The following is a 19627-nucleotide window of genomic DNA, read 5'->3' as shown; positions in this document are numbered from 1 at the left end:
AAAAATTCCAATATATGGAGGCTGAACAACACGCTGCTGAATAACCAATAAATCACAGAAGAAATAAAAAAAGAAATCAAAATATGCATAGAAATGAATGAAAATGAAAACACAACAACCCAAAACCCATGAGACACTGTAAAAGCAGTGCTAAGGGGAAGGTTCATAGCAATATAGGCATACCTTAAGAAACAAGAAAAAAGTCAAATAAATAACACTACACCTAAAGCAACTAGAGAAGGAACAAATGAAGAACCCCAGGGTTACTAGAAGGAAAGAAATCTTAAAAATTAGGGCAGAAATAAATGCAAAAAAACAAAAGAGACCATAGCTAAAGTCAACAAAGCCAAAAACTGGTTCTTTGAGAGGATAAATAAAATTGACAAACCATTAGCCAGACTCATCAAGAAACAAAGGGAGAAAAATCAAATCAATAAAATCAGAAATGAAAATGGAGAGATCACAACAGACCACAAAGAAATACAAAGGATCATAAGAAGCTACTATCAGCAATTATATGCCAATAAAATGGACAACTTGGAAGAAATAGACAAATTCTTAGAAAAGTACAACTTTCCAAAAACTGAACCAGGAAGAAATAGAAAATCTTATAAAAAAAAAAAAAAAAAAAAAGAAAAAGAAAAAAGAAAATCTTATCAGACCCATCACAAGCACATAAATTGAAACTGTAATCAGAAATCTTCCAGCAAACAAAATCCCAGGTCCAGCTGGCTTCATGCCAGCTCCAGCAGCCAGGGATTCAACCTGAAGGGGTGGGCGGTGTCGGTGAGAAACTGAGGCAGCCTCTCATTTTTCTTGGACTGCCTGTTTATTTCAAGCTTATGATTCTCTTTTATACTTTTACAAAAGCATTAGGTCAGAGGTTTGATATTTTTAGTTCCCACTGACCCAGATTTATTTTTCTCAAAAAATCACTCTTGCCCCTCAAAAGAAGTTCCTTCCTCAGCGATTCTCTTATCTACTTTTTCTCATGTGTTCTTGTGAATACACTGTAACTCATGCTAATGTCTGGGCTGCATACCACATTCCTCAGTTTATTTCTTATCTTTCTAAGTCCTGTTTTCCCCTAATATCCTAAGCTCACTATTTCTTAGAAAGGGTTTCTAGTTAATAATATCTCTAAAGTCCCTAATTTCTATACGCTGTAGTAGAATATGCTAACATTACAGCAATCCTTAAATCTTTAGCTTCTAACTATTTTAATTATTCCTAAGTCCTAAATTCAGCAAACTCCTTTGCCATAAAAACTTTTCTCACAAATGGGCTCCAGATAGCAATCCCTCCCATGGTCTCAAGCTGCAGCCTGCATGCTCACCCTGGAACAGTCTTTTGTAAAAGTCCTTGAACAAATGTCAATGATTAACTTTATGAATTATTCTCTGAGTACAGTTGCAGAAGGCTTTATGCCTTCTCATGCTCCTCTCAAAAACAATAAGCACCTTAATATTCTCTTCAGTCAACTCAGCTGAGGAAAGGAAAAAACAAGTCAGAATCACAAAGCCTAACTCCTTCATTCCGGGTCCGTGCCTACGGAACAAAGGGAGGGGGTTTAGGGCTGTGCTTCCATTTTGTCAGTAATGCCTAACGTGGCTCCAGACAGCTTCACGGCTGAATTCTACCAAAAATTTAGAGAAGAGATAACACCTATCCTACTCAAACTCTTCCAGAAAATTACAGAGGAAGGTAAACTTCCAAACTCATTCTATGAGGCCACCATCACCCTAATACCAAAACCTGACAAAGATGCCACAAACAAACAAACAAACAAACAAAAAACTACAGGCCAATATCACTGATGAACATAGATGCAAAAATCCTTAACAAAATTCTAGCAATCAGAATCCAACAACACATTGAAAAGATCATACACCATGGCAAGGGGGCTTTATCCCAGGGATGCAAGGATTCTTCAATATCCACAAATCAATCAATGTAATTGATTAACAAATTAACCACATTAACAAATTGAAAAATAAAAGACATATGATTATCTCAATAGATGCAGAGAAAGCCTTTGACAAAATTCAACATCCATTTATGATAAAAACTCTCCAGAAAGCAGGAATAGAAGGAACATACCTCAACATAATAAAAGCTATATATGACAAACCCACAGCAAACATTATCCTCAATGGTGAAAATTGAAAGCATTTCCCCTAAAGTCAGGAACAGGACAAGGGTGCCCACTTTCACCACCACTATTCAACATAGTTTTGGAAGTTTTGGCCTCAGCAATCAGAGCAGAAAAAGAAATAAAAGGAATCCAAATTGGAAAAGAAGAAGTAAAACTCTCACTATTTGCAGATGACATGATCCTCTACATAGAAAACCCTAAAGACTCCGCCAGAAAATTACTAGAGCTAATCAGTGAATATAGAAAAGTTGCAGGATGTAAAATCAACATAGAGAAATCCCTTGCATTCCTATACACTAATAATGAGAAAATAGAGAAATTGCAGAAACAATTCCATTCACCATTGCAACGAAAAGAATAAAATACTTAGGAATATAGCTACCTAAAGAAACAAAAAAGACATATATATATATATATATATATATATATATATATATATATATATATATAAAACACTGGTGAAAGAAATCAAAGAGGACCCTAATAGATGGAGAAATATACCATGTTCATGGATTGGAAGAATCAATATAGTGAAAATGAGTATACTACCCAAAGCAATCTATAGATTCAATGCAATCCCTATCAAGCTACCAACTGTGTTTTTCACAGGCCTAGAACAAATAACTTCACAATTTGTATGGAAATACAAAAAAACCTCGAATAGCCAAAGCAATCTTGAGAAAGAAGAATGGAACTGGAGGAATCAACCTGCCTGACTTCAGGATCTACTACAAAGCCACAGTCATCAAGACACTGTGGAACTGGCACAAAGACAGAAATGTAGATCAATGGAACAAAATAGAAAGCCCAGAGATAAACCCACACACCTATGGGCATCTTAGGAGGCAAGAATATACAATGGATTAGAGACAATCTCTTTAATAAGTGGTGCTGGGAAAACTGGTCAACCACCTGTAAAAGAATAAAACTAGAACACTTTCTAACACCATACACAAAAATAAACTCAAAATAGATTACAGATCTAAATGTAAGACCGGAAACTATAAAACTCCTAGAGGAGAATATAGGCAAAACACTCTCCAATATAAATCACAGCAGGATCCTCTATAACCCACCTCCCAGAATATTGGAAATAAAAGCAAAAATAAACAAATGGCACCTAATTAAACTTAAAAGCTTCTGCACAACAAAGGAAACTATAAGCAAGGTGGAAAGACAGCCTTCAGAATGGAAGAAAATAAAAGCAAATGAAGCAACTGACAAAGAACTAATCTCAAAAATATACAAACAACTCCTGCAGCTCAATTCCAGAAAAATAAACGACCCAATCAAAAAATGGGCCAAAGAACTAAACAGACATACAGATGGCTAACAAACACATGAAAATATGCTCAACATCACTCATTATCAGAGAAATGCAAATCAAAACCACAATGAGGTACCATTTCACGCTAGTCAGAAGGGCTGCTATCCAAAAGTCTACAAGCAATAAATGCTGGGGAGGGTGTGGAGAAAAAAGGGGACCCTCTTACACTGTTGGTGGGGATGCAAACTAGTACAGCCACTATGGAGAACAGTGTAGAGATTCCTTAAAAAACTGGAAATAGAACTGCCTTATGACCCAGCAATCCCACTGCTGGGCATACACACCAATGAAACCAGAATGGAAAGAGACACATGCACCCAAATGTTCATCACAGCACTGTTTATAATAGCCAGGACATGGAAGCAACCTAGATATCTGTACATCAGCAGAGGTATGGATAAGAAAGCTGTGGTACATATACATAATGGAGTATTACTCAGCCATTAAAAAGAATATATTTGAATCAGTTCTAATGAGGTGGATGAAACTGGAGCCTATTATACAGAGTGAAGTAAGCCAGAAAGAAAAACACCAATACAGTATAATAATGCATATATATGGAATTTAGAAAGATGGTAACGATAACCCTGTATGCGAGACAGCAAAAGAGACACTGATATATAGAACAGTCTTTTTGACTCTGTGGGAGAGAGAGAGGGAGAGAGAAAGGGAGAGGGGAGAGGGAGAGGGAGAGGGAGAGGGAGAGGGAGAGGAGAGGGAGAGGTGAGGGTGAGGGTGAGGGTGAGGGTGAGGGTGGGATGATTTGGGAGAATGGCATTGAAACATGTATAATATCATATATGAAAGGAATCGCCAGTCTAGGTTTGATACATGATACAGGATGCTTGGGGCTGGTGCACTGGGATGATCCAGAGGGATGGTACAGGGATGGAGGTGGGAGGGCGGGTCAGGATGGGGAACACGTGTACACCTGTGGCAGATTCATGTTTATATATGGCAAAACCAATACATATTGTACAGTAAAAAAAAAAAAAAAAGAAGAAGAGGTGGTAAGAATACACAGGAGAACTGTACCAAAAATATCTTCATGACCAAGATAGTCACGATGGTGTGATCACTCACCTAGAGCCAGACATCCTGGAATGTGAAGTCAAGTGGGCCTTAGACAGCATCACTACGAACAAAGCTAGTGGAGGTGATGGAATTCCAGTTGTGCTATTTCAAATCCTGAAAGATGATGCTGTGAAAGTGCTGCACTCACTATGCTAGCAAGTTTGGAAAACTCAGCAGTGACCACAGGACTGGAAAAGGTCAGTTTTCATTCCAGTTCCAAAGAAAGGCAATGCCAAAGAATGCTCAAACTACTGCACAATTGCACTCATCTCACACACTAGTAAAATAATGCTCAAAATTCTCCAAGCCAGGCTTCAGCAATACGTGAACCATGAACTTCCAGATGTTCAAGCTGGTTTTAGAAAAGGCAGAGGAACAAGATATTAAATTACCAAAATCTGCTGGATCATGGAAAAAGCAAGAGAGTTCCAGAAAAGCATCTATTTCTGCTTTATTGACTATGCCAAAGCCTTTGACTTTGTGGATCACAATAAACTGTGGAAAATTGTTCAAGAGATGGGAATACCAGACCACCTGACCTGCCTCTTGAGAAACTTATATGTGGGTCAGGAAGCAACAGTTATTACTGGACATGGAACAACAGACTGGTTCCAAATAGGAAAAGGAGTACATCAAGGCTGTATATTGTCACCCTGCTTATTTAACTTCTATGCAGAGTACATCATGAGAAACACTGGGCTGGAAGAAGCACAAGCTGGAATCAGGATTGCCGGGAGAAATATCAATAACCTCAGATATGCAAATGACACCACCCTTCTGGCAGAAAGTGAAGTGGAACTCAAAAGCCTCTTGATGAGAGTGAAAGAGGAGAGTGAAAAAGACGGCTTAAAGCTCAATATTCAGAAAACGAAGATCGTGGCATCTGGTCCCATCACTTCGTGGGAAATAGATGGGGAAACAGTGGAAACAGTTACTGACTTTATTTTTTGGGGCTCCAAAATCACTGCAGATGGTGACTGCAGCCTTGAAATTAAGATGCTTACTCCTTGGAAGGAAAATTGTGACCAAACTAGATAGCATATTCAAAAGCAGAGACATTACTTTGCCAACAAAGTCTGTGTAGTCAAGGCTATGGTTTTTCAAGTAGTCATGTATGGATGTGAGAGTTGGACTGTGAAGAAAGCTGAGTGCCGAAGAATTGATGCTTTTGAACTGTGGTGTTGGAGAAGACTCTTGAGAGTCCCTTGGACTGCAAGGAGATGCAACCAGTCCATTCTGAAGGAGATCAGCCCTGGCATTTCTTTGGAAGGAATGGTTCTAAAGCTGAAACTCCAGTATTTTGGCCATGTCATACGAAGAGTTGACTCATTGGAAAAGACTCTGATGCTGGGAGGGATTGGGGGCAGGAGGAGAAGGGGACAAAAGAGGATGAGACGGCTGGATGGCCTCACTGACACAATGGACATGAGTGTGAGTGAACTCCAGGAGTTGGTGATGGACAGGGAGGCCTGGCGTGCTGCAATTCATGGGGTCACAAAGAGTTGGACATGAATGAGCAACTGAACTGAATTGAACTGTGGCCAGTCCAAGACTTCCTTTATGGTAAAATGGGTACTTTGATGACTGTATAATCAGAGGAGGGCCAGGCAAACAGCAGACCTGTAACTGTATCTAAAGCTGTCAGAGCAAAGCTGGCATTCTCTGATATTGGCAGAGCTGTACAGAGTCCACTTTCCAGTGGGTCAAAGAAACGCTTCCCCTTACACCACTTGTCCATCAGTGCTTGCCAGCCTGTGGGAATGGAGAGCCTCCTGGGAACATGTGGAGCAATCATGGCAGGCATCTGTTATTTCCCTCCAAGAAATGGGAAGATCTCATCCTTTGGCAACTGCCCACATAGTTTTCTTCCCTGCATGATGCAGACATGGTGTAGCCAAGTTGCTACCTCTCCACCCATAGGACATGTGCTAACTTGTCAGCCTCCTCAATCTCTGGGCTTGCCATAAGCAGGTGCCCAGTTACGTGTATCACTGTTATGTCCTTTTCCTGTCCTAAGTCCCATAGATCTTGCCACATGGCTTGTTCTCACAGGGTCTGTTGCCTATTAGCCATTGCTGTGTCTTTAAGGTAGTAACATAAGGTTAGGCCTTTATGAACTGGCCAACTATCTGAACAGATGGTAAGGGATGCTGCCTCATTTTTGACCACCATCCAGACAGCGTATAACTCAGCCCACTGGCTGCTTTGACTAACTCCAGAATTAAACCATATAGTGTCTGTGGTAGACTGCATGGCAAGAGCAGTCCAGGAGGAGGCCTGCCCCGGCTGGACCCATCAGTATACCAAACCTGGGCATCTATTGGGGCTTTACCTTCCTTAAACAGCGAGGGTTCTGGCCTCATCATCGGAGTGTCTCCCAATGTGTCCACTGTAAATGTCACCGGTCCTAATATATTAGGTCCTAAAATATTATTAGCTGTTAACTCTTGAAACAATGGCCTGTCAGATAGAGAACTCCTTTGTTCTAAGTATGCCCCTGACTTAGCCTAAGTTGGGGTTTGTGCCACTCCTGTCTTGGGAGCAGACACCCAAGACCACAGCAAGCCCACTATAGGATGTGTTGTCTTGACAAGCACCAGGGCCTGCCCTATGATCACCTCTGTGGCAGTAAAGTGTCATACACAGCTGCCAATTTCTTCTCCACCAATGAGTATCTCATTTCTGCCCACTTCTTAATTGGGACCAAAATCCCAAAGGAGCACCTAGCCGCTCTTGTCGTTGCCACAAGCCCCACCCAAACCATTCCTGGGTAATGAGTAATGAAGTTGCTCAGTAGCATACACTTTGTAATCCTGTGGACTGTAGCCTACCAGGTTCTGCCACCCATAGAATTTTCCAGGCAAGAGTACTGGAATGAGTGTCATTTCCATCTCCAAGGGATCTTCCTGACCTGGGGATGGAACCCAGGTCTCCCACATTGCAGGCAGATGCTTTACCCTCTGAGCCACAATGTATACATCTAATTCAAATGTTTTGTGGGATTCACAGCCTGCAGTGCCTGGGTCTGTTGAACTGCTTGTTTGATGGCTCAGAACACATGTTACACAGTATCTGACCAGTCCCAAGTTACCCCCCCTTTTTTTTTAACAAGCATAAGGGACATGCCATTTGGGCTAGGTGAGGTATGAACGTCCTCTATAGGTTTGAAACTGAGTCACCATTGTAGGCAGTGGGAACATTTGTCTTTTATCAGCCATCATAACTTTTCTTTTGGTTTAACTTTTGTTTTAAACTTTAAACGTTTGTTTAAAGTTTGGTATAACTTTTGTCTTACCTGACCAGACAATTTCCAAGAATTTGACGGACAATCTAGGCCCTTGGATTTTTGTGGTGTTTATCACCCATCCACATGATTTCAAATGTGTTATAAGCCTGGGTGTACATTGTTCTAAATCTGTAAGAAACTGGAAGTTAGTAACACATCATTAATATAATGAAACAATTTCACTGATGTAGGGCCGTTTCATTTTTCCAGTAACCAGCCTGTGACATATTGGGCTATGTAAATATCTTTGGGGAAGGACCTGTTATGTCTGCTAATGCCCTTCCTAAGTGAATGCAAATGGATCTTGACTCTCAGCAGCTAAAGCTGCTGAAAGTGTTAGTCGCTCAGTCATGTCTGACTCTGTGATCCCATGGACTGTAGCCTGTTAGGCTCCTCTTTCCATGGGTTCTCCAGGCAAGAATACTGGAGAAGGTTGCCATTCCTTTCTCCAGGGGATCTTCCCAACCCAGGGATCGAATCCAGGTCTCCTGCATTGCAGGCATATACTTTACTATCTCTTTATTACCATCATGGAGAAAAAGGCATTAGCTAAATCCACCACAGTGGTAAGTGCCCAAGGCTGTGGTTAACTGGTTCATCAAATTGTAGATTGATGGCATGGCAGCACACATACGTGCCACCATTTTATTTAGTTCCTTGTAATCCACAGTCATTTGCCATGAGCCATCAGGTTTCCAGATGGGCCACACAGGGGAGTTGAATGGGCTCTGTGCAGGGCATACAATGTCTATTTTTGTCAGCTTGGCAATGGTGGCACTTATTTTTTGTGGTCACCTGGTAGATGATATTGTCTCACATTTACTGCCCTCTGGAGTGTTGGCAACACCCTTGGGGGATGCTTTGTATATCCCTTCATGACTGTCTTTATTATACACACTCGAAGACAAAATTTCCTCACAGAGGTCTGTAACATGAGGCCTTGTAAGACATCTATCTCTAAAATATATTCTGGAGTTGGGAACACCTACACAGTGTATACTCACATGGGAAGCCATCTGATTTCCAACAGTAAGGACATAGGCTTTACTTCCATAGTTTGGCCACTGTAGCCATCAGTATATACACTGGGACCAGGAAAAAATTTTTTTTTGGTTTGTCATATATCAGGCTGCATTCAGCACTGGTGTCTACCAGGGCCATAATTCTTTGTACATTGGTGCGTGACCAGTGAATTATAAGTTCTTCACGGAGCCTCTGGTCCCTGCTTGGACTCTCTGGGTAGGCACCTTGGCCTGACCCCTATTCAAAGCAAAAATAGGGCATCAGCAGAAATATCTTCAGTGGGCATAAAGTTCTCTAGCTGAACTGTCTATATTTTCATATTTGGTAAACTGCTTTTCCAATTTCAATTGCTTCCACAGCTCTAGGAGTACAGCATTAGGTTGCTCATCAATTTTATTTTTGTCAAGTCCCATTGCTAGCAAGGCAGTCCACATTTGTATCCATGTTACCTGGGTAGGGCCTTTACTGGCTTGGTTTCCCATGGGGGCCTTCACAACCCTAATGCTTTTGGCCTGCCACCACCCTTCAGTGTCTCCCAAGCTAGCCATCATCGAGGTCACCTCATAGATAGGGCATCCCACATAGGGTGTAAGTATAGCAGGTAGAGATTCAAAATAGGTGGACAGAGTGCTATTCAAAATGGTGTTTCACATACCGCCAGTGAAATGTTCCTCGTCAGGGCTCCAGGTGTTCACGTTAAACACCACCTGTCTCATGTCTAATTCTATCAACACATGGGTCAACTCAGCATTGATATGCCACTTACTAACAGTACCTGGGAGCTCTCCTGTGTTAGTCCACATGGTGTGGATGGCAGCATTGATCTACTCTAGGAGGCTGTGTGTTTGGTTAGGTGCATCCTGCATAAGTCACCTAGCATTCTGCAATTTTTGTCTCAATGAGCAGTGCGTGGTTAGGGATGCCAGCTGTTCTACCTCATTCCCCAGAACAAAGGACGCCATCTACCCCTGTGTCTCAAAGTCACAACATCCATGTTGTCAAGGGTTCTCCAAGCCTGTGTTGAAACCATAGCCCCAAATTACCAATTCTGCCTGAGTATATGTCTTATATGTCATAAACTCAGTCATACTGGGGGCCTCTTCTGTGTATTCTTGCCACCTCTTCTTAATATCTTCTGCTTCTGTTAGGTCCATACCATTTCTGTCCTTTATTGAGCCCATCTTTGCATGAAATGTTCCCTTGGTATCTCTAATTTTCTTAAAGAGATCTCTAGTCTTTCCCATTCTATTGTTTTCCTCTATTTCTTTGCATTGATCACTGAGGAAGGCTTTCTTATCTCTCCTTGCTATTCTTTGGAACTCTGCATTCAAATGGGTATATTTTTCCTTTCCTCCTTTGCTTTTCGCTTCTCTTCTTTTCACAGCTATTTGTAAGGCCTCCTCAGACAGCCATTTTGCTTTTTCGCATTTCTTTTTCTTGGGGATGGTCTTGATTCCTGTATCCTCTACAATGTCACTAACCTCCATCCATAATTCATCAGGCACTCTGTCTATCAGATGTAGTCCCTTAAATCTATTTCTCATTTCCACTGTATAGTCATAACGGATTTGATTTAGGTCATACCTGAATGATCTAGTGGTTTTCTCCACTTTCTTCAATTTCAGTCTGAATTTGGCAATAAGGAGTTCATGATCTGAGCCACAGTCAGCTCCCAGTTTTGTTTTTGCTGACTGTATAGAGATTCTCCATCTTTGGCTGCAAAGAATATAATTAACCTGATTTCGGTTTTCACCATCTGGTGGTGTACATGTGTAGAGTCTTCTCTTGTGTTATTGGAAGAGGGTGTTTGCTATGACCAGTGCATTCTCTTGGCAGAACTCTATTAGCCTTTGCCCTGCTTCATTCCATATTCCAAGGCCAAATTTGTCTGTTACTCCAGGTGTCTCTTGACTTTCTACTTTTGCATTCCAGTCCCCTATAATGAAAAGGACATCTTTATTGGGTGTTAGTTCTAGAAGGTCTTGTAGGTCTTCATAGAACTGTTCAACTTCAGCTTCTTCAGTGTTACTGGTCGGGGCATAGACTTGGATTACTGTGATATTGAATGGTTTGCCTTGGAAACGAACAGAGATCATTCTGTTGTTTTTGAGATTGCATCCAAGTACTGCATTTTGGACTCTTCTGTTGACCATGATGGCTACTCCATTTCTTCTAAGGGATTCCTGCCCACAGTAGTAGATCTGAGTTAAATTCACCCATTCCAGTCCATCTTAGTTCACTGATTCCTAGAATGTTGATGTTCACTCTTGTCATCTCCTGTTTGACCACTTCCAATTTGCCTTGATTCATGGACCTAACATTCCAGGTTCCTATGCAATATTGCTCTTTACAGCATCTAACCCTGCTTCCATCACCAGTCCCATTCACAACTTGGTACTGTTTTTGCTTTGGGAGTTATTTCTTCCGTGATCTCCAGTAGCATATTGGGCGCCTACTGACCTGGGGATTTCATCTTTCAGTGTCCTATCTTTTTGCCTTTTCACACTGTTCATGGGATTCTCAAGGCAAGAATACTGAAGTGGTTTGCCATTCCCTTCTCCAGTAGACTACATTCTGTCAGACCTCTCCACCATGACCTGGCCGTCTTGGGTGGCCCCACAAGGCATGGCTTAGTTTCATTGAATTAGACAAGGCTGTGGTCTGTGTGATCAGATTGGCTAGTTGTCTGTGATTGTAGTTTCAGTCTGTCTGCCCTATGATCCCCTCTCTCAGTGCCTACCATCTTACTTGGGTTTCTCTTACCTTGGATGTGGGGCCTCTCTTCACAGCTGCTCCAGAAAAGCCCAGCCGCTTCTCCTTACTTAGAAGCAGGGCAGCTCCCCTCAGCCACCACTGAGATGTCCCCCCTGGGCCATAGGCTTCTCATGTTTTTTTTTTTTTTTTTTTGTTGTTGTTGTACAATGGGTCTCACTGACAAGCAAGGACCCGTGGGTTCCTCATCTTTTATTACCTCATAGTCCAAGGTGACACATTCTACAAGACCATGCAGCTTTTGTTCCAGCATCTGAACCAGTTGCTCTAGTTCCTCTGCTTGTCTCTTTAGTTTGCACACTTGCAGAGCATCATGGAGAACACTTTCCATATTCACCTTCAAGGCCACCAATAAAATCCACCCCATGGTGTCAGTGACAGTACATGCTGCTTTGTCCAGCAAATGAGAGCTTACCACCTGTAATACCTTTTCAGTACTATATGGTGACCCATTCTCTGCCGCCCAGAGTTCCACCAGCGCCCATGCCAAGAGGACCACAGCCATCAGGTACTCATGCTCTGTGATGGCCACTGGCCTCCTCCTTCCATTGGAGCCACGGACTCCCCTACCTGCTGGGTATTCTGCTGACTACACCAGTTGTCTTGCTTCTTGTGTTGTGAACTGAACCCAGGGTAGATAAGGCGTGACTGGGGAAGTTGGAAGAACACTCAAGGAGCCATGGGGACTGCAGACATGTTTATTCTCTCTGGGCAACAGCAGCTGGGAGTACTCAAGTAGGAATGATATACTAAGACAGAACAAAAGTGACTCATGGCCAGGCAGGTACAATGTGATGCATATGCACAGTGCTACAGCTGTTACATAACCATACAAGGTCAGCAATATCATTGTTTACAGAACACAAGGTGAGGGGGCATGAGAAAGTGGGACAGGATAGCCTGACTGATGCCATGCTGTCAGTTATTTTCTTCACAGAGGTTGAAAGCCCTGAGGACACTCAGGGGACTAATGTGGCATAGCAACCCAAACCATAGGAACACCAGAGAGACAAAAAAAGAAAAACAAAGATCTTTCTGTGGGAAGGCTCTAATGCCACACTGTAACCTCTGGTGTGGTCACAGAGCAAAGAATCATGCCCTAGCGAATACCAAAGGAGAGAAAACCTGCCTCCCTGGAGGCAGAGAGGCAGGTGCATGACAGCCAGAGGCAGAAGGCAAGGGTCTGCTCCAAACTTGCCACAGAGACTGCATCTGCCACCAAGCTGTGAGAAGGCTGCCTTTTCACTAAGCCTGGTATTCTAGATGGTTCATATCTGCCAGGAGTGTCACAGATTGATAGTAGCCACCCTGAGGAGATGCATGGCCCACCTAGGACTGTACATGCATGGCAAACCCAGGATTCTGAGCAGTTTGGAGCAGGCTTGGACCTGGAAAGCATATGAAATACATGGCCCACCTGGGACTGTGCCCTCACAGAGAACCTGGGAGCCTGAGTGGCTTAGATCTAGGAAGTGCATGCCACCTTAGGCTGTGTCAACCCCTCTGTGGCTCATCCACTGTGAGCACTCCCCACATATGCCAGTGGTGTTTCTTTGCAGAAGAAACAAGTGGTGTTTCCACAGCACAACTGAGCAAGTGACCCTGAATAAGTGGCCACTTTTGCCCCCTTGTGTCAGTGCAGATATTAGACACTGAAGAGACTTGCAAGCAGAAGAGCCCAACCTAAGCAAAGAAAAGAAAGGGGAACTGCCTCAGAAGTGGCAGGTGCAAAAGATTAAAATCCTGAAGTTAAACTGAGGCTGTGCATTTGAGGGGCAATTGTAGACTTTGAGAACAAGTACAACCTGGAACAAGGGATTATCTGACACTGAACTGAACCTACAGTACTTTTTTTTTTTTTAATTTTTGTGTTCAATTTTTTTTCCATATATTGTACCTTTGAGAATCTAATCTCTATTCTAGGTTTTTAATTTTTGCTTTTTAATATTTATTAGTAATTTTGTACTTATAAGAGTCTAATTTTTAGTATCCATTTTCACTTAGGGATTTGATTACTGTGCTTGATTGCTCTCTTCCCTTTTGACTCTCCCTTTTCTCCTCCTGGTCAGCTCTATCTCCCTCCTCTCTCTTCTCTTTTCTGTGTAACTCTGTGATTCTCTTTGGGTATTCCTAATTGTGGAGAGTCATTTCATCATTAATCTAGGAGTTTTGTCTTCTGTGCTGTGTGGACTGAAAAGTCTTCATGCTACAGTAAGAGAAGGACTAAAAGGCAGGAGGCTCAACTGCAGAACGTTGGACCCTCATAGAACTCCTGATCCCAGGGAATATTAATAGACGAGAGCCCATCCAAAAGCCTTCATACCTACACTGAGACCAAGCTCCACCAAAGAGCCAGAAAGCTCCAGTGCAAGACACCCCACACTAATTCTCCAGCAAAACAGGAACACAGCCCTGAACACTAAAAGACAGACATCCCAGAGTCACAAAAAACCCATAGACACCCCAGAAATTCACTACTGGGCACTACATTGCCCTCCAGAGAGATGAGATCCAACTCCATCCACAAGAACACAGAGACAGGGTCCCCCAACAAGGAAACCTTCACAAGCCACTGGTCCAACCCTACACACTGGGAATAAACTCTATAGTTAAGAGGAACTATGACCCTCCAGTCTTTAGAAAGGACACCCCAACACAGTAAACTAAACAAAATGAAAAGGGAGAGAAATATCCAGCAAGTGAAGAAACATGATAAAACCCCACCAAACCAGACAAAAGAGGAGGAGATAAGGAGTCTATGTGAAAAAAATCAGAATAATGATAGTAAAGATGATCCAAAAATCTTGAAAACAAAATGAAGTTACAGATAAATAGACTAGAGAATTGAATTGAGAAGATGCAAAATGTTTAACAAGGACCTAGAAGAAATAAAGAATAGTCAGTTAGTAATTAACAATGCAATAACTGAGACTAAAAACATTCTGGAGGGAAACAACAGTAGAATAATGGAGACAGAAGAAAGTATAAATGAGTTGGAAGATAGAATTGTGGAAATAAATAGAACGGGGGAAAAAAAAAAGGAATAGAAAGAAATGAGGACAGCCTCAGAGAACTCTGGGAAAATGTTAAATGCCTCAGAATTTGAATCATAGGTGTCCCAGAAGAAGAAGACAAAAGAAAGGGCATAAAAAAATGTTTGAGGAGACAATAGTTGACAATTTCCCTAAAATGGGGAAGGAAATAGCCACCCAAGCCCAAGAAGCCCAGGGAGTCCCATACAGGATAAACCCAATGCAAAACACACCAAGACACATAATAATCAAAAATTTGTTTAACAAAAATTAAACACAAAGAGCAAATATTAAAATCAGCAAGAGAAAATCAATAAATAGCATACAAGGGTATCCCCATAAGGGTAACAGCTGATCTTTCAACAGAAACTCTGTAGGATAAACCCAATGCAAAACACAGCAAGATGCATAATAATCAAACTAACAAAAATTAAACACAAAGAGTAAATATTAAAATCAGCAAGGGAAAATCAATAAATAGCATACAAGGGTATCCTCATAAGGGTAACAGCTGATCTTTCAACAGAAACTCTGTAGGCCAGAAGGGAATGGCAGAATATATTTAAAGTGATGAAACAGAAAACCTACAACCAAAATTACACTAACCAGCAAGGATAACATTCAGGTTCAAAGGAGAAATCAAAAAGTTTACAGACAAGCAAAAGTTGACAGAATTCAGCACCACAAAACCAGCTCTTCAACAAATGCTATGATTTTTCTAGACAGGAACAGGAGACACAGAAAAGGTTTATAAAAATGAACCCCAAACCATAAAGTAAATGGTAGTGGGATCATGCTTATCAATAATTACCTTAAACATAAATAGGTTAAATGCTCCAACCCAAAGACAAAGACTGGCTGAACGGATACAAAAACAAGACCCTTATATATGCTGACAATATGAGACTCACTTCAAACCCAGAGACACATACAGACTGAAAGTGAGGGGCTGGAAAAAGATATTTCATGCAAATGTAGATGAAAAGAAAGTAGGAGTAGCAACACTTAGATAAAATAGACTTTAAAATAAAGACCATTATAAGAGACAAAGGACACTACATAATGATCAAGGGATCAATTCAAGAAGAAGATATAACAATTATAAATAGTGTGCACTCAACATAGGAGCACCTCAATACAGAAGGCAAAAAATAATAGCTATTAAAGGGAAAATTGTCAGTAACACAATGATAGTGGAGGAATTTAAGGTGCAATTCACACTAATGGACAGATAATCCAGAGAGAAAATTATCAAGGAAACACAAACTTATAATGATACACTGGACTGGTTAGACCTAATTGATATCTACTGGGTGTTTCACTGAGACAATGGTTTTCACCTTTTTCTCAAGTACACATGGAACATTCTCAATGATAGATCACATACTTGGTCACAAATCCAGCCTTGGGAAATTAAAAACAATTGAAATCATTTTAAGCATCTTTTCTGATCAAAATGCTGTAAGATTAGATATCACCACAGGAAAAAAAAACTATAAAAAAACACAAACATATAGAGGCTAAACAACATGCTACTGAATAACCAACAGATCACTGAAGAACTAAAATAGGAAATAAAAGTATGCATAGAAACAAATGATAATGAAAATACGACTACCCAAAACCTATGGGATTCAGTAAAAGCAGTGCTAAGAGGAAAGTTCATAGCAATACAAACCTACCTCAAGAAGCAAGGGAAACATCAAGTAAACAACCTAACTTTACACCTAAAGCAACTAAAAAAAAAACAAAAAACAAAAACAAAAAAAGAAATGGACAATTTCTTAGAAAATATAACCGTGTAAAACTGAACCAGGAAGAAACAGAAAATTTGAACAGACAAATCACAAGCACAGAAGTTGAATCTTCCAACAAACAAAACCCCAGGACACAGGCAAATTTTACCAAAAATTTAGAAAGAGGTAACACCTATCCTACTAAAACTCTTCCAGAAAACTGTAGAGGAAGGAAAACTCCACAATTCATTCTATGAGGCCACCATCACCCTGATATCAAACCAGACAAAGATGCCACAAAAAGAGAAAACTACAGACCAATATCACTGATGAACATAGATGCAAAAATCCTCAACAAAATTCTAGCAGATATATCATGATCAAGTGGGCTTTATTCCAGTGATGCAAGGATTTTTCAGTATCTGCGGATCATTCAGTGAGGTACACCATATTAACAAATTGAAAGATAAAAACCATATGGTCATTTCAATAGATGCAGAGAAAGACTTAGACAAAATTCAACACCTATTTCTATTTTAAAAAAAAATCTCCAGAAAATAGGCATAGATGAAACATACTTCAACATAATAACAGTCATATATGACAAAACCAGAGCAAACATTATCCTTAGTGGCAAAAAAATTGAAAACATTTCCTCTAAAACCAGGAACAATACAAGGGTGCCCACTCTCACACTACTATTCAACATAGCTTTTGAAGTCCTAGCCACAACAATCAGATAAGAAAAAGAAATAAAGGGAATCCAGATTGGAAAATAAGAAGTAAAGCTTTCACTGTTTGCAGATGACATGATCCTCCACATAGAAAGTGCTAAAGAAGTCACCAGAAAATTACTAGAGCTAATTAATTAATATAGTAAAGTTGCAGGATAAAATTTGTACACAGAAATCTCTTGTATTCCTATACACTAACAATGAAAAATCAGAGACAAATTAAGAAAACAATTGTATTCACTTTTGCAATGAAAATAATAAAATAATTAGGAATAAAATTACTTAAAGAAACAAATGACCTGTACACAGAAAACTATAAAACACTGATGAAAGAAATCAAAGATGATGCAAATAGATAGAGAATTTTACCATATTCTTGGACTTGGTGAAAATAAGTATACTACCAAAAGCAATCTATAGATTCAGTGCAATCACTTTCAAATTGCCAATAGTTGTTTCCACAGAACTATAGCAAAAATGTTCACAATTAATGTGGAAACACAAAAGACCCCAAATAGCCAAAGCTATCACAATGATGTGATCAGTCACCTAGAGCCAGACATCCTGCAATGCCAAGTCAAATGGGCCTTAGGAAGCATCATTGCAAACAAAGCTAGTGGAGATGATGGAATTCCAGCTGAGGTATTTCAAGTCCTAAAAGATGATGTTATGAAAATGCTGCATGAATATGCCAGCAAATCTGGAAAACTCAGCAGTGGCCACAGGACTAGAAAAGATGTTTTAATTTCAATCTCAAAGAAAGGCAATGCCAAAGAATGTTCAAACTACCACACAATTGCACTCATCTCACTCACTAGCAAAGTAATGCTCAAAATTCCCCAAGCCAGATTTCAACAGTACGTGAACCGTGAACTTTCAGATGTTCAAGCTGGGTTTAGAAAAGGCAGAGGAACTAGAGATCAAATTGCCAACATCCATTGGATCATGGCAAAAGCAAGAGAGTTCCAGGAAAACATCTGCTGCTACTTTATTGGTTATGCCAAAGCCTTTGACCATGTGGATCACAACAAACTGGAAAATTCTTAAAGAGATGGGAATACCAGACCACCAGACCTGCATCCTGAGAAATCTGTATGCAGGTCAAGAAGCATCCGTTATAATTGGACATGGAACAACAGACTGGTTCCAAATCGGGAAAGGAGTACATCAAGGCTGAAATTGTCATCCTGCTTATTTAACTTATATGCAGAGTACATCATATGAAATGCCAGGCTAGATGAAGCACAAGCTGGAATCAAGATTACCGGGAGAAATATCAATAACCTCAGATATGCAGATGACACCACCCTTATGGCAGAAAGCAAAGAAGAACTAAAGAGCCTTTTGATGAAAGTGAAAGAGGAGAATGAAAAAGTTGGCTTAAAGCTCAATATTCAGAAAACTAAGATCATGGTATCTGGTCCCATCAGTTCATGGTGAATAGGTGGGGAAACAATGGAAACAGTGAAAGACTTTATTTTTGTGGGCTCCAAAAGCACTGCTGATGGTGATTGCAGCCATGAAATTAAAAGACGTTTACTTCTTGGGAAAAGTTATGACCAACCTAGATAGTGTATTTAAAAGCAGAGACATTACTTTACCAACAAAGGTCCGTCTAGTCAAAGCTATGGTTTTTCCAGTAGTTATGTATGGATGTGCTGCTGCTTCTCCTGCTAAGTCACTTCAGTCGTGTCTGACTCTGTGTGGCCCCATAGACGGCAGCCCACCAGGCTCCGCCGTCCCTGGGATTCTCCAGGCAAGAACACTGGAGTGGGTTGCCATTTCCTTCTCCAATGCATGAAAGTGAAAGGTGAAAGTGATGTCACTCAGTCATGTCTGACTCTTTGCGACCCCATGGACTGCAGCCTACCAGGCTCCTTCGTCCATGGGATTTTCCAGGCAAGAGTACTGGAGTGGGGTGCCATTGCCTTCTTTGGTATGGATGCGAGAGTTGGACTATAAAGAAAGCTGAGCGCTTGAAGGATTGATGCTTTTGAACTGTGGTGTTGGAGAAGACTCTTTAGAGTCCCTTGGACTGCAAGGAGTCCAACCTATCAGTACTAAAGGAAATCAGTCCCTAATATTCATTGGAAGGGCTGCTGCTGAAGCTGAAACTCCAATACTTTGGCCACCTGATGCAAAGAACGGACACATTGATAAAGACCCTAGTTTTGGGAAAGATTGCAGGCGGGAGGAAAAGGGAAAGACAGAGGATGAGATGGTTTGACGGCATCACTGATGCAATGGACATGAGTTTGAGTAGGTTCTGGGATTTGGTGATGGACAGGGAAGCTTGGTGTGCTGCGGTCCATGGGGTCGCAAAGAGTTGGACATTACTGGGTGACTGAACTGAACTGATTTTGAGAAAGAAGAATGGAGAATCAACCTTCCTGACTTCAGACTATACTACAAAGCTACAGTCATCAAGACAGTATGGCACTGACACAAAGACAGAAATATAGATCAATGGAACAAAATAGAAAGAAAG

This window comes from Bos mutus, chromosome 9 (assembly GCF_027580195.1).
Source record: "Bos mutus isolate GX-2022 chromosome 9, NWIPB_WYAK_1.1, whole genome shotgun sequence".
In the NCBI taxonomy this organism is placed as follows: Eukaryota; Metazoa; Chordata; class Mammalia; order Artiodactyla; family Bovidae; genus Bos; species Bos mutus.
This window is presented reverse-complemented; position numbering follows the sequence as displayed.